Raw genomic sequence first — 15,985 nt, forward strand, 5'->3', positions numbered from 1 at the left:
CCTTCACATCGGAGTCCTCACCCCTCCTTCACATCGGAGTCCATAGCACCCCACTTCACATCGGAGTCCTCAGCACCCCAATTCCGATTAGAGTCCCCACATTCCCTTTAGAGTCTTCAGTCCTTCACATTAGAGTTCTCAGTCCCCCCCCCTCACCTTCACATCAAAGTCCTCAGTCCCCCTCACATTGGAATCCTCAGCCCTCCCTTTTCCATCAGAGTCCTCAGCCTCCCTTTACATCAGTGTTCCCATCCCCCTTTGCATCAGAGACCTCAGTCCCCCCTTTCATATTAGAGTTCTCAGCCCCCTTTCACATCAGAGTCCTCAATACCCCCTTAATATCAGAGTCCTCGGTCCCCCCTTTCACATCACAGTCCTCAATACCCCCTTAATATCAGAGTCCTCGGTCCCCCCTTTCACACCAGAGTCCTCAGCCCCCCTTTTTACATCAGAGTCCTCAGCCCCCTTTCATTTTAGGGCCTTTAGCCACCATTCACATCAGAGACCTCAGTCCCTCCCCTCACTTTAGAGTCACCCCCCCCCCCATTACAGATTTCAGTCCCCTCTTTACATCAGTGTTCCCATCCCCCTTTGTATCGGAGACCTCAGTCTCCTCTTTCATATTAGAGTTCTCATCCCCCCTTTCACATCAGAAACCTCAGTCCCCCTTTCATATCAGAGTCCTCACCCCCTCTTTCACATCAGAGACCTCAGTCCACCCTTTCACATCAAAGTCCTCAGTCCCCCTTTCACATCAGAGTCCTCATCCCCCCCCTTTCACATCAGAGTCCTCACCCCCCTTTCACATCAGAGACCTCAGTCCACCCTTCACATCAGAGACCTCAGTCCACCCTTTCACATCAGAGACCTCAGTCCACCCTTCACATCAGAGACCTCAGTCCACCCTTCCTCAGTCCTCCCTTTCACATCAGAGTCCTCAGTCCTCCCTTTCACATCAGAGTCCTCAGTCCCCGTTCATTTTATAGTCTTTATGCCCCTATTTATATCAGAGTCCTCAGTCCCACATCAGAGTCTTTGGGCTGGCCCATCTGCACCATGGAAAATCCTGATGCTGTGCAAAAATCCCGGGAACCGGCGCATCCTACATATTTCTCAGTCCAAGTTTCTTCCAGTTACATTCGTGTGTTGCTTTAATACACGTGAACAGCGCGTGAACAAGCTGTGCGTTGCCAGGGCCAGGGCTGGTTTATGAGGTGAGACATAATTAAAGCTCCTTGTAATGCGATCCTCCGAGTATCTTCCCCTCTTACATGTTACATTTCTGAGGGTTGCATCATGTTCCTCCGGGACCAGAACACCTTGCGTGCCGAATCCCGGCGGATCACCTCCCGGCACACGAACCTGGTGGGACTTTTCTTCACCTCTCTGACTCCTGACTAGTGTTGCTCACGAATATTCGTATTGCGAATATTCGGCTCGAATATGGCATATTCGAGTATTCGCGAATATCTCGAATTTCGCGGCCAATATTCGCTATTCCGAATATAAAAAAAAAATTGCGAAATTTCGCTAATGCGAATTTATTGCGAACATTTTGCGAATTTTTATTTTTTTTTTCTGATTGGCTCTGATGCAAAAGAAGGGCGGAGAAAGTATTCTCGAATATTCGGAAATCGAATATTCGGAATATTTTATCAAAAAAATAAATGTTGTGAGATATTTTGACAACTGTGGTATCTCCTACCACAGTTGTCAAAATATCTCACAACATCTGATTGGCTCTGATGCAAAAGAAGGGTGGAGAAAGTATTCGCGAATATTCGGAAATCGAATATTGGTGATATTTTATCGAAATTTCGCTAATGCGAATGCGAAATTGATTGCGAGATTTTGACAACTCTGATTGGCTCTGTTGCAAAAAAAGGGTGGAGAAAGTATTTGCGAATATTCGATTTCCTAATATTCGCAAATACTTTCTCCACCCTTCTTTTGCATCAGAGCCAATCAGAGTTCTCCTACCACAGTTGTCAAAATATTTCACAACATTTTTTTTTTTGATAAAATATTCCAAATATTCGATTTCCGAATATTCGAGAATACTTTCTCCGCCCTTCTTTTGCATCAGAAAAAAAAAAAAAAAAAAAAATTTGCAAAATGTTCGCAATAAATTCGCATTATAGAAATTTCGCAATTTTATTTATTTTTTAAAATATCACGAATATTCGATTTTAGCGAATATTTCACAAATATTCGGCTATATATTCGTGATATATCGCGAAATCGAATATGGCGTATTCCGTTCAACACTACTCCTGACACCATTGTACCTAAACCTGGGTGTAGTCACCATCAGGGACACGGCTACTCAGGGCTTCACAGCCAGTCACACAGCATTTTCCCACAAGACCCCAGGCCCTGGCATTTCACAAAGTCCCTGCAAATGTTTATAGAGGGGTAGATTCAGAGAGCAATTACGCCTGCGAATCCATAGATACGCAGCGTAATTGCTAAGTAGCGTATCTACTTTCTGTATTCAGAAAGCTCGATACGCCGACATTAGCCTAAGATACGACTGGCATAAGGCTCTTACGCCGTCGTATCTTAGGGTGCATTCTGACGCTGGCCGCTAGGTGGCGCACCCGTAGTTGTCAGCGTAGAGTATGCAAATTGCATACTTACGCCGATTCACAAACGTACGCGCGGCCGGCGCTCGTTTTTTTCCGTCGTTTGCGTACGACGTTTTCGCCGTAAGGCTGCTCCTGCTATTAGGAGGCGCAGCCAATGGTAAGTATGGACGTCGTTCCCGCGTCGCGATTTTCAAATTTTGCGTCGTTTGCCTAACTCGTTCGTGAATGGCGCTGGACACCATTTACGTTCACGTCAAGGCCAATGACGTCCTTGCGACGTCATTTACCGCAATGCACGTCGGGGAAATTTTCCCGACGGAGCATGCGCAGTACGTTCGGCGGGGGAACGCGCCTAATTTAAATGATCCACGCCCCCTACGGGATCATTTAAATTACGCGCGCTTACGCCGGCCCCTTTTACGAAACGCCGCCGCAGATTACAGAGCAAATGCTTCGTGAATGCAGCGTAGCTCCAGTAATTTACGGAGGCGTAGCGTAAAAACGATACGCTGCGCCGCCGTATCAGTGCGCGCCCCTACCTGAATCTGGGCCAGAGTGTTGGTCACATGACCATGCTGATTGCGTTACCTGGGCTGATGAAATCAGGAAAAATCGCCCGATGGATACAAATAGCTAGATTCAGAGAGAGTTATCAGTAGATACGCCGTCGTAACTCTGAATTTACGCCGTCGTAAATTAAAGCGTATTCTGGAAACCAGATACGCTTAAATTAGGCTAAGATACGAGCGGCGTAACTCTCCTACGCCGTCGTATCTTAGGGTGCATATTTACGCTGGCCGCTAGGTGGCGCTTCTGTTGTTTTCCGCGTTGAATATGCAAATGAGCAAGATACGCCGATCCACGAATGTACGTGCGCCCGTCTGCTGTTTTCGTGCGTCCCTTCTGCTGATATGCCCAAGACAGCCGCCTCTTCTGCCTACTCCTCAGCCAACCCTGAGAACAAGATTAGGTAAATGGTTATGTTAATGATAAAGGTGAATAAATGTGTGATTACAATAGGAATGACTGACCCCCCCCCCCCCCCCGTTACCGATGTTCTGAACGTTCTTCAATCCAATCCTGAAAAGTGCAGAAATGTGATAAAGAACCATCTATGGTAGACAGAGCCATCTCTGCTGTGTGCTGCCGCCCCCTGCTGGAGACATTGAAAACTTACACCTGGTTGTGTGTCTACCACAGTATACATGGGAATTTAAAGATTTAAATGTAAGTGTAAATGTTTTTATGAGCATATGGGCCGGATTCAGAAAGAAGATACGACGGCGTATCTCTGAGTCCGGCCGTCGTATCTATGCGCCTGATTCATAGGATCAGGTTACGCATAGATATGCCTAAGATCCGACAGGTGTAAGTGACTTACACCGTCGGATCTTAGGCTGCAATTCCTGGCCGGCCGCTAGGTGGCGCTTCCGTATCTTTTACGCGTCGAATATGCAAATGAGCATTTACGCCGATTCAGAAACGAACGACCACCCGGCGCTTTTTTTTTTACGTCGTTTGCGTTCCGCTTTTTCCGGCGGAAAGTTACCCCTGCTATAGGAGGGGTAAGTGCGGCGTATCCTATGTTAAGTATGGCCGTCGTTCCTGCGCCGAGTTTTGAATTTTTTAAGTTGTTTGCGTAAGTCGTTCGCGAATACGGCGGACGTAATTTACGTTAACGTCGAAACCAATGACGTCCTTGCGACTTCATTTGGAGCAATGCACGCTGGGAAAATTTGCGGACGGCGCATGCGCTGTTCGATCGGCCCGGGGACGCGCCTGATTTAAATTCTACACGCCCCCTAGCCGCGGAATTTGAATTCCGCCGGGGGATTTACGATACGCCGCCGCAACTTTAGAGGCAAGAGCTTTCTGAATAAAGCACTTGCCTCAAAAACTTGCGGCGGCGTAACGTAAATCTAAAGATCCGCTGACCTATCTGAATCTGGCCCTATGTGTTCATTCTGTAACAGCTCATTTACACTTGCACCCCTCTGAAAAGCGATTTGTGGTGGATTGCTTTTTAGAGGTTATTTGGCCATTCCTCCCCCTTGCCATACCATCCTTACTACCCATTACCATCTCTCCTCCTCCTTCTCCTTCTCTTGTCCCCCCTTGTTCTTTCTCTCTCTCTCTTTCTTCCTCCTCCATGCCCCCCTTTCTCTCTTCCTCCCCCTTGCCCCCTTCTTTTTCTCTCTCATTTCCTCCCTCTTCCCACCACCGTCTTGCCCCCCCCCCCCTCTGTTCTACACCTTTGCCCCCCCTTTTCCCCCTCTTTCTTCACCTTGCTCCTATTATTTCTCTTTTTCTTCCTCTCCCTTGCCCCATCTCTTTTCTCTTCCCATTGTCCTCTCTATTTCACTCTCTTTCTCTCTTCCTTCTCTGCCCCCTTCCTCTCCCTTGCCCCCACTTCCTCACATTTGCCCCCTCTCTTCCTCCCACTTGCTCACCCCTTCTCCTCTCTCTTGCCCCCCCCCCCCTGTTACTTTCTCTCTTCCACCCCTGCCCTCCTCCTCTCCCTTGTCCCTGATTCCTCACCTTTGCCACCCATCTCCTCTCCCATGCTCCCACTTCCTCATATTTGCTCCCCTCTCTTCCACCCCCCTGCCTACTCCTTCTCCACCAACTTGCTTCCCTCTGTTTCTCTCGCACTTCTTCCATTTTGCCTCTCCTCTCCCTCCCACTGTTCCTCCCCTTTGCCCCCCTCTCTCCCCCCATTTTCACACCTTTGCCCCCTCTCTCTCTCTCTCTCTTGCACCTCCTTGCCCCAATCTCTGTCTTTCTCCCCTGTGTTCCTCTCCTCTTTTCCTCTACTTTGCCCTCCTCTATTTCTCTCTTTCTTCCTCCCCCTCCCTTTTGCCCCCCCCCCTCTTCCCACTTGCCTCTTCTATTTCGCTTTCTCTCTTCCTTTCCTGCTTCACCCCCACCCTTGCCCCCACCTATTTCTTTCTCTCCTCCTCTCCTGCCATCCTCTCTTCCTCCCCTGCCCCCTTCTCTCCTTTGCGCCCGCTTCCTCACCTTTGCCCCTTCTCTTCCTCTCCCTTGCCCCCTCACCTTCTATCTTTATTCCCCGTCCCCACCCCTTCTCCTCCCCTTGCCTCCCACTGTTTCTCTCGCTCTTCCTTCTCTTAGCCCCTCCTCTCTCCTCCTCTGTTCCTCTTCTGTCTCCCTCTTTCCCCCCTGCCCCCCTTCACATTTGTCACCCCTCTTCCTCCCAATTGCCCCCCCCCCATTTCTGTTTCGCTCTACCTCCCCTAGCTCCTCTCCCCACCCTTGTCTCCACCTATTTCTTTCCCGCCTCCTCTCTATCCCCACCCTTTCCTCCCCCTTCCTCTTCCTTCCCTGCCCCCCTCCTCTCCCTTGCCCCCACTTCCTCCCCTTTGCCCCATCTCTTCACCCCCTTGCCTTCCTTGATTTCTCTTTCTCTTCCTCCCCTTTGCTCCACCTCTTTTCTTCCCTCTATCCTTCCTTTTCCTTATCTTTGCCCCCTCTCTCTCTTCACCCCTCTGTCCCCTCTCTCTTCACTCCCCTTGCCCTCCTCCCCTATTTTTCTCCCTTGCCCTCCTCTATTTCTCCCTCTTTCTTTCTACCCCCTTGGCCCCCCTCACTCCCCCCCCCTTCCTCCCATTTGCCTCCTCTATTTCTCTTTCTCATTTCCTCCCCTGCTTCCCCACCCCACCATTGTCCCCACATAATTCTTTCTCTCCTCCTCTCCGCCCCCCCTTTCCTCCCCTCCTCTCTCTTCCTCCCCTGCCCCCTCTTGTCCCTTGCTCCCACTTCCTCACCTTTGCCCCTATCGCTTCATCCCCCTTGTCTCCCTCTGTTTATCTCACTCTTCCTCCCCTTTGCTCATCCTCTATCCTCCCCCTTGCCCCCCTCTCTACCCCCTTTTCATTATCTTTGACCCATTTCTCTCTTCCACCTCCTTGCCCCCTCTTCATCCCCTCTTACCCCCTCACTTTTCCTCTCCCTTGCCCCCTTTCCCTCTTCCTCTCCCTTGCCCTCTTCTATTTCTCCCTCGTCCCCCGTATGCAAATGAGGACTTACGGAGATCCACAAAGCTTTTCAGCTTTGTGTTTTCTGCGTAAGTTTACGTTTGCATACGTAAAATTAGTTCTGCTTTTACAAAGTGTAAACTAGTTACACCTTGTAAAAACAGACCTTTTTTTCGATCGCCGCGATTTTTTTTAAATTTTATTTTTCGGCGCGTAACTTTTTTTTTACCTGACGCAACTTTATTGTCCCGTCGCAATCCACAAAGCCCGACGTAACGTAATTTTGCGCGCTGCCCGTCGGGAAAATGACGTCACGAGCATGCGCAGTACGGCCGGCGCGGGAGCGCGCCTCATTTAAATTGTCATCGCCCCCTGGAGAAGAGGACCGCCTTGCGCCGGAGACATTTAAGTTACACGGCCTGAAATTTCTAGGTAAGTGCTTTGTGGATCGGGCACTTAGGTAGAAATTTTAAGGCAGTGTAACTTAAATGGGCAAAGTTAAGTTAGGCAGGATCTTTGAGGATTTGGCCCAGGGAGTCCTGTATGGCACAGCTTGCAATAGGAGACATCTGCATCCTAAGACATCGGGGGGCTCTTGGCTCGACCTCTTGGCACAATGTTTTTAAACAACAAGTGAACTTTTCATCAATATATGCTTTTCCTCTACCCAATGTAGAAAGTATATTATTGTGTTATATATATATGTTTAATCTCTATATCATATCTTGATCTACTTTAGATGTAATACTTGTACATGCCCTGAGGAAGAATGCGCAGCGTTCGAAACGCGTCGGCTTTCTGCTACAACTTACCTCCCAAAATTTGGTGATGGTACCGTATGCCGGACAGTATTTGAATCTTTTATGATTTGTATATCTATATGTATAAGGGTTTTTTGATATTTTTGTATATTTCTATATGTTTGTAATAAATTGATATATTTTTTATATATTTTGAAGCTTTTTTGTGTGTTGCCTACATAATCCCACTGCATGAAGTTTTTTCGAATACTTCTAATAATTACGGGATGATGGCAACTACATGCCGTTATATATGAGTTGGTCTTTTTCTACCATTTCCTCCCCTCCCACCCTTGTCCCCACATAATTCTTTTTTTCCTCCTCTCCTGCCCCCCCCCCCTTTTCCTCCCTCTGCTCTCTCTTCGTCCCTTGCCCCCTCTTCTCCCATGCCCCTACTTCCTCACCCTGTCCCCCATCTCTTCATCCCCCTTGCCTCCCTCTCTAACCCCTTTTCCTTATCTTTGCTCCCCTCTATCTCTTCTGCCCCCTCTTCATCTCCTCTTAACCCCCCCTCACTTTTCCTCTCCCTTGCCCCCTTTCCCTCTTCCTCTCCCTTGCCCTCCTCTATTTCTCCCTCTCTCTTTCTCCCCTGTCCCTCTTCCTCTCCAATTGTCCCCCCTCACTTTTGCCCCCTCCCACTTGCCTTCTCTATTTCTCTTTCTAATTTCCTCCCCTGCCTCCCACCCCACCCTTGTCCCCACATAATTATTTTTTTCCTCCTCTCCTGCCCCCCCTTTTTCTCCCTCTCCTCTCTCTTCCTCCCTTGCCCCCTCTTCTCCCATGCCCCTACTTCCTCACCCTGTCCCCCATCTCTTCATCCCCCTTGCCTCCCCCTCTACCCCCTTTTCCTTATCTTTGCTCCCCTCTATCTCTTCTGCCCCCTCTTCATCCCCTCTTAATCCCCCCTTGCTTTTCCTCTCTCTTGCCCCTCCACTCTTCCTTTCCCTTCTCTATTTCTCCCTTTCTCTTTCTCCCCTGTCTCCCTTCCTCCCCACTTGGCCCCCTCCCACTTGCCCCCTCTATTTCTCTTTCTAATTTCCTCCCCTGTCTCCCCACCCCACCCTTGTCCCCACATAATTATTTCTCTCCTTCCTCCCCTGCCCCACTCCTCTCCCTTGCACCCACTTCCTCACCTTTGCCCCCTGTGTTCCCCCCCCCCCCACCTCCTGTTTCTCTCGCTCTTCCTCTCCTTTGCTCCTCCTCTCTACTTTCCTCTCTCCCCCTTTTTCTTATCTTTGCCCCCCCCCTCTCCCTCCTCCCTCTCTCTTCACCATCACCTTACCCCCTCTCTCTATCTCTCTCTTTCTTCCTTGTATCAATGTGACATCTCACTGCCAGGGATATCAATGCACAGTGATGCACACAGTGGGCTAGATTCACATAGATTAGCGGATCTTTAGATCCGCGTAATCTATGTGATTTAGGATCCGCCGGCGAACTTTTGCGAGGCTAGTGCAGTATTCACAAAGCACTTACCTTCAAACTTGCGCCGGCGGATCGTAACTCCCCCGGCGGAATTCAAATTCCGCGGCTAGGGGAGGTGTACAATTTAAATCAGGCGCGTTCCCGCGCCGATTTAACTGCGCATGCGCCGCCGGCGATATTTCCCAGTGCGCATGCTCCAAATGACGTCGCTAGGACGTCATTGTTTTCGGCGGCAACGTAAATTCCGGCCATCCGTATTCCCGACCGACTTACGCAAACGACCATACTTAACATTAGCTACCCCTCATATAGCAGGGGTAACTATCTCCTGGAAAAAGCCGAACGCAAACGACGTAAAAAAAAAAGCGACGTTCGTTTCTGAATCGGCGGAAATCGGAATTTGCATATTCCTCGCGTAAAAAAACGAAGCGACACCTAGCGGCCGGCGGGATATTGCAGCCTAAGATCCGACGGTGTAAGTCACTTACACCAGTCGGATCTAAGGGAGATCTATGCGTAACTGATTCTCATGAATCAGTCGCATAGATCCGACCGTCGGATCTCAGAGATACGACGGCGTATAAGGAGATACGACGGCGTATCAGGAGATACGCCGTCGTATATCTTTGTGAATCTGGCCCAGTAAATTCAGGAGGGAACCTACAAGTAGGCCCAAAGACTAGATCCTTCGGTAAAACTCCACGGCCGGGGATAAACCATACAGAATCACAAGAGAACATTTTAGAAGGAAACATCTCAATGGGGGGGGGAAAAAAAGGAAAGAAATGAATACATAAGAAAATAAGGAACACACGCCAACTGGTTTCAGGTTTTCATGCCATCCCTCACTTAAAATGCCCTTTGCCCCTAGGTTATAATCGTGTGTTTTTCCTGCATGTTGGTGGGCGGGTAACATATAGGCAGTACAGAGCACCTGACTGTCAGGTATATAAATAAAGCAATGACCATACAAGTCCATTGTCACCTCATCATAGCAGTAAGCAATCAACAAAATGACCAGGAGTGACTTCTATTACCCAGGAAGCCAAAATAATTCAAATCAAGAACCTTTTTGGCAGGATTATAAAAAATAAAAAAACACTGCAGATTTAAAAAACAAAAGAACAGAAAATTACTTTTGAAATGACATTCACAAACTAGATTAAGATGATATGAATAATAAAGTGATTGGTTCTACTTTAACAGGCCAGCGTGTTTGTATCTAAAGCAGAAACTTCTGCTTCTTCTAAATTGTAAAAGAGCCAATAAAATAAATGTAACGTCTGATTACTGCCAAACGTGACAATGACAATGCCAGAATAATGTCCCCCGGGAATCAGGCATTGCAAATAGCTGCCACTCCCATTCTGTGACAGTAGGGGGCAGTGTCTGCACAAGCAAAATACAGGGCCTATTGCACCCAGCAGACCAAAGCTATCAGGTAATTTACATATTCTAGGTCATTTACATATTCTACGTGTAAATCTACGGAAGCTAGAATTCAGGCGTATCTAGCTACCAGAATGGCACGCATAGATACGACGGCGCAACTTTCTACTTACGCAGCGTTTCTATAGATACGCCGACGTAAGAGCTACGTGAATCTAGCTCATTGTGTGTCCTCACAATCCCCAGCTGATCCAGAGGAGGACATTTTTGTAAATAAGTACGTTTTCTTCTTCAATTATGGGCACTGATGAGGTGGCACTGATGGGCAACGATAAGGTGGCACTGATGGGCACCGATGAGGTGGCACTAATGGGCACCGATGAGATGGCACTGATGGGCACCGATAGGCGGCACTGATGGGCACTGATAGGCGGCGCTGGTATGCTGCACTGATGGGCACTCATAGGCGGCACTGATGGGCACTCATAGGCGGCACTGATGAGCACTCATAGGCAGGACTGATGGGCACTCATAGGCGGCACTAGGCACTCTTTGGCGGCACTGATGGGCACTCATGGGTAGCACTGATGGGTACTTATGGGTGGCACAGATGGGCACTGATAGGTGGGCACTGGGAATAGATGGGCACTAAGAGGTGGCACTGATGGACACTGAGGGGTGGCACTGATGGCATTACTGGGCATCATTTCAGCCAGTGCCCATGTTGCCAGTCTGGGCCCATTTGTGGGCACTGATTGGCATCGATTGTGTTAATTATTTTTTTTATTTTTTATTGGTGTTTTTTTTTTTTGCTCTATTGAGCACCAAGGGGGCACTCCCTGGTAGTCCAGTGTTGGCATCCGAGGGGGGGCTGTGCTGATAAACAATCAGCGCGAAACCCTCCCTGTCAGGAGAGCCGCCGATTGGCTCTCCTCTACTCGCGTCTGTCAGACGCGAGTGAGAAAGAGCCGATCAACGGCTCTTCCTGTTTACACCGTGATCAGCCGTGGGTGGACACGGCTGATCACGTGGTAAAGAGTCTCAGCTGGAGGCTCTTTACCGAGATAGCAAAATGTTGTATGGGGCCCCCCAGAGCCGCCCTAGTGTCAATGCAGCGTGACCTGTGCCCCATACAGTGTGACCTGTGCCCTATACAGGGTGACCTGTGCCCCATACAGCGTGACCTGTGCCAAGGGTTGCCACCTCATCCCTTTAAAACAGAACACATATGAATTACACAGGTTCTGGGGCTAATTGAATGCAGATAAGGCAACAAGTGAGTTTAATTACCACATTAATCAGCCACAGAACCTGTGTAATTAATATGTGTTCTGTTTTAAAGGGATGAGGTGGCAACCCTACTGCTGTGCCCCATACAGCGTGACCGGTTCCCCATACAGCGTGACTTGTGCCCAATGCAGCATGACCTGTGCCCCATACAGCGTGACCTGTGCCCCATACAGCGTGACCTGTGCGCCATACAGCGTGACCTGTGCCCCATACAGCGTGACCTTGCCCTATGCAGCGTGACCTGTGCCCCATGCAGCATGACCTGTGCCCAATGCAGCGTGACCTGTGCCCCATACAGTGTTGCCCGTGCCCAATACAGCCTGGCCTGCCTGTGCCCCATACAGCGTGACCTGTGCCCAATACAGCATTGCCTGTGCCCAATGCGACATGACCTGTGCCCAATACAGCTTGCCTGTGCCCAATACAGCCTGGCTTGCCTGTGCCCAATACAGTCTGAACTGCCTGTGCCCCATACAGCGTGACCTGTGCCCAATACAGCATTGCCTGTGCCCAATGCGGCATGACCTGTGCCCAATACAGCTTGCCTGTGCCCAATACAGCCTGGCCTGCCTGTGCCCAATACAGTCTGAACTGCCTGTGCCCCATACAGCATGACCTGTACCCAATACAGCATTGCCTGTGCCCAATACAACCTGGCCTGCCTGTGCCCAATACAGCCTCACCTGTGCAGAGGAAGAGGCAAGCCGGCCGGATCAGCAGAGAGCGGGATTGCCCGCTGTAATAGCTTTCATTTGAATTTCCCGTCTTCCCGGGGCTCATCGTCACATAGCCCCACCTCTTAGCCCAGCGCCTTTGATGATGTCACATGTTCGACACTGGACCGGCGTTCTGTCGATCAAAGGTGCCGGACCAAGAGGTGGAGCTATGTGACATGAGCCCCGGGAACACTGGAAGTTCTAATGAAAGCTATTACAGCGGGCAATTCCACTCTCTGCTGATACGGACAGCTCGCCTCTTCCTCTCCTCTCTCTTCCCCTGGCTGGGAGACCATGCCGGCGATGCTCTTATCCTCACCGGGGCCCCCCTGATCCTCACTCAGCTGCGGGCCCCATAGCGCCCGCGTGGGTCGCTATGGCGGTAGTTCCGCCACTGGCCAGCAGCTACACGTACTGCAGCTGCTGGCTTTTAATAAATGGACACTTACCTGTCCTGCTGTCCCTGGATGTCGGCAGTAGGGTTCCCGGCGTGAAGCCGAAAGGCTACATTGCCGCCGCCATTGTGGGTAAGGGAACCCGGCAGTGTAGCCTTTCAGCTTCACGCCGGGAACCCTACTGCGCATGCGCGAGGCCCAGCTCCTCTCTCCTATTAGCCCGGCGGCCAGGGGAGGAGGAGGAGGGAGCCCCGCGGTGACGTCACTGCCGCGTCACGGTCGTGGCCAGACTCCCGGGCATGGGAAAGGATACCTGTCAGAGACAGATATCCTGTCCCCCCTCCCCCCCGAAAGGTGCCAATTGTGGCACCGGAGGGGGGTGGGGGAATCCGATGAGTTAGGGTGGAGCTCCGCTTTAATGTTGAAGGCGCATAGAATTTTCTTCATTCTTCCAAACACTTTGGAGTGTTTTTTATAAGGTTTATTGGAACATAAAACTTGGACGGGGGAAGGGAACATGGGATACCCCAGGACTGAACGCTTTGAGGACTCTTCTCTACCTTGCTGAGCTATACTGAGCTGAATCTATTGCTGGCAGGAAACTAGGACCGAAAGCCCAGAATAGAGCTGCACACCGTCACTAACTTTCAGCACCGAGGTCAGTTACTCACACGGCCACAGGCTCATCGTTTGCCTTCTTCCCATATCCACCCAGCCCTCTCCAGTGAGGGAGACATGAAACCAGTACCAGGACAAGGTTGTCCAGCACCCAGGGCAAGGATCCAGAAATGAACCCTCCTCCCCCACTGTTAATACATGCCTTGGAATGGGTGTACCACCCTGCACCCGTTCTTTGCCCCCTTCACTCTTCTGCACCAGGGGCAGCTGCTTCTCCTGCCTACCCCTTATCCTGGCCTGAACTCACACCCAGGGCCGGATTCCAGACAAGGCCATCAAGGCTAGGCCTCCGGGCGGCAGTGGGTCAGAGGCGTATCTAGTAAAAATGGCGCCTATGGCAAGCACTGAAACTGCGCCCCCTGGGGGTGTCGTTAGAGTCTGAGATGAAAGAGGGAAAGAATGAAGGATGGAAGGACAGCCGGCCCAGATCCTACACCACAATAGCAATCTGTGTATTCCAGAAAGTTTAACCACTTAAGCCCCGGACCTTTAGGCAGCTAAATGCCCAGGCCAGGTTTTGCGATTCAGCACTGCGTTGCTTTAACAGACAATTGCGCGGTCGTGCGACGTGGCTCCCAAACAAAATTGGCGTCCTTTTTTCCCCACAAATAGAGCTTTCTTTTGGTGGTATTTGATCACCTCTGCGGTTTTTATTTTTTGCGCTATAAACAAAAATAGAGCGACAATTTTGAAAAAAAATCAATATTTTTTACTTTTTGCTATAATAAATATCCCCCAAAAACATATATAAAAATGTTTTTTTTTCCTCAGTTTAGGCCGATACGTATTCTTCTACCTATTTTTGGTAAAAAAAATCTCAATCGGCATTTATCAATTGGTTTGCGCAAAATTTATAGCGTTTACAAAATAGGGGATAGTTTTATTGCATTTTTTTTATTTTTTTTTTTTTTTACTACTAATGGCGGCGATCAGCGATTTTTTTCGTGACTGCGACATTATGGCGGACACTTCGGACAATTTTGACACATTTTTGGGACAATTGTCATTTTCACAGCAAAAAATGCATTTAAATTGCATTGTTTATTGTGAAAATGACAGTTGCAGTTTGGGAGTTAACCACAGGGGGCGCTGTAGGAGTTAGTGTACACTTAGTGTGTGTTTACAACTGTAGGGGGGTGTGGCTGTAGGACTGACGTCATCGATCGAGTCTCCCTATAAAAGGGATCACTCGATCGATGCAGCCGCCACTGTGAAGCAAGGAGAAGCCATGTTTACATATGGCTCTCCCCGTTCTTCATCTCCAGGGAGCGATCGCGACGGAGCGGCTATAAACAAATAGCCGCGCCGTCGTCCCGGATCGCTCCCCGAGGGAATCCGACCGCCGCATGTAGCGGGGGGGGGGGTCCCGATCGGACCCCACACCCGCTAGAAGGCAAGGACGTACATGTAAGCCCATTTGCCTGTACGTGACATTCTGTGGTTAAGTGGTTAAATAGGAAGTAAACCTGGATAGCGGCCATATCTCTTGTCATGTGACTGCAGTCAGCTGACACCTGTGAGGGCGGGGCCTTCTGTACCACAGACACTGATTGGCTAGGACACGGTGCAGCCCCTGCTATCTCTGTAGCTGGCTGTTACATCCCTCTCAGCATTCTGTGAGGGACATTTTTTTGGGGAAACTACCCAGGACAGCCATAGCCTGGGAATGTCCCAGCGAAATCGTGACTGTTGGCAAGTCTGCCTTGGTAAGTATCAGCCACTCATGAGTGCCCCCTTCAGATGGCGCCCATGGCATTTTCCATATCTGCCATACCCTAGATATGCCACTGCAGTGGGTGCAGGGGCGGCGGCACTGCGGCTGAGAGGAGAGGACACTTTCACTTTCATATCGGGAGTTCCCCCCTGTCATGCGGATGGTGAGAGGTGAAAAAACGGAGGGAAGAGGAGGTGAGATAGTTCTTGGCAGCAGCAACCCCCCCCCCCCCGGTTCTCAATGTAATTTTCGGCAGCAGCACCCCCCCCCCCCCCGCTTCTCAGTGTCCTGCCGAAAAAGTCCCCCGGCGGATAATGACCCCCCCCCCCCCCCGTACTGCACAGGCGGGGGCAGCATTGAAGGACCGGGCCTTGGGACGGCAAAGGGAGTAAATCCGGGCCTGCTCACACCACCATATGACAGCTAAACACTTCTCCTCCAACTTCCTCCTGGTTCTCTCCAGTGAGCATAGATGTGCACGGCCTATTGCATTAGGGTGGGCACCCTTAACCGCTTCCCGACCGCCGCATGTAGATATACGTCGGCAGAATGGCACGTACAGGCACATTGGCGTACCTGTACGTCCCTGCCTTTCCGCGGGTCGGGGGTCCGATCGAACCCCCCCCCGCTACATGCGGCGGTCGGATTTCCTCGGGGAGCGATCCGGCACGACGGCGCGGCTATTCGTTTATAGCCGCTCCATCGCGATCGGTCCCCAGAGCTGAAGAACGGGGAGAGCGTTGTTTTGACGTGGACGTAAATTACGTCCATCCCGATTCACGGACGACTTACGCAAACGACGTAAAAATGTAAAATTTCGTCGCGGGAACGACGGCCATACTTAACATTGGTACGCTGCACTTACGCCACCATATAGCAGGGGTAACTATACGCCGGGAAAAGCCTAACGTAAACGGCGTAACTTTACTGCGTCGGACGGGCGTACGTTCGGGAATTCGCGTATCTAGCTGATTTACATATTTCGACGTGTAAAT

This window comes from Rana temporaria, chromosome 12, assembly GCF_905171775.1.
Source record: "Rana temporaria chromosome 12, aRanTem1.1, whole genome shotgun sequence".
Classification (NCBI taxonomy): domain Eukaryota; kingdom Metazoa; phylum Chordata; class Amphibia; order Anura; family Ranidae; genus Rana; species Rana temporaria.